Source organism: Arachis hypogaea, chromosome 16, assembly GCF_003086295.3.
Source record: "Arachis hypogaea cultivar Tifrunner chromosome 16, arahy.Tifrunner.gnm2.J5K5, whole genome shotgun sequence".
NCBI classification, from domain to species: domain Eukaryota; kingdom Viridiplantae; phylum Streptophyta; class Magnoliopsida; order Fabales; family Fabaceae; genus Arachis; species Arachis hypogaea.
This window is the reverse complement of record NC_092051.1, coordinates 54,879,661-54,880,618: the sequence shown is the minus strand read 5'-3', so window position 1 is coordinate 54,880,618 and position 958 is coordinate 54,879,661.

Here is a 958-nt window from a genome sequence, read left to right as displayed (position 1 = left end):
GAAGCACAATCGGTCCATCCCTCAGGCTCACGAGGACGAACCGCTCTGATACCACTAAATGTAACACCCTAATTACCCTAAACCTTACCTCTAGCCGTAAAGCAAAGGTTAATCAGAGATTACGACAGTCCTAAGGCTTATACATATTTATATATGGAAGAAAATAATATATTCTAGAAGCTTGATGAAGGATATAGCTCAAAAACAGGATTTGAAAAGCGCGAAACGTTCACACGAAGCTAAAGCATAAGAAACAAGATATGGATGCAAAAGAATGGAATATATATAGATATAATAGTATAATAATCATAGGAGACTATTCGCGGCTTGTGGAGTTTAAGCTGACTAGTAAATACAGACATACAGAGTTTTTGAGTTAAAAACAGCTTATACAACTATTAAAACAGCTTATACAACTATTCTCTCAAATAAGCCTCTAAGGCCATAAAGATAAATATACAAAAGATGTGAGAGTAACTATTACAAGGAAAAAACATAAATAAACCAAGGAGGAACCATACTCCGCTTTGTCACTATATCCGCAATCTCACCGAGGTGGACTACGACCTGCATCTGAAAAACAACAAAGTATGGAATGAGAACCGAAGGTTATCAGTATGGTAACAGTGCCCAATGATGTAAGATGTAAGGCTCCGGAACGCGGAAGGCAATCCTAGAACTTCACATCACATACTGATATTCAAGCTTAACGTCAATTAAATATAGAACTTAGTCCATAAACTGGGTTATCTAACTTAGGGGAGTCCTAACTAATACTAGTCACACTGCTGTATCCCACAGCCTTCGCCAACCTTACCTCCGTGCGATCCCATCGCCACCATCTACCTAACCTCCTCAGCACCAGACAATCACAATTAATGCAAACAAGTAAAACACAGATAATTTTCATATACAGCAAGTAATTCAAGAAGCAAGTAGGCATATTATACAATTAGGC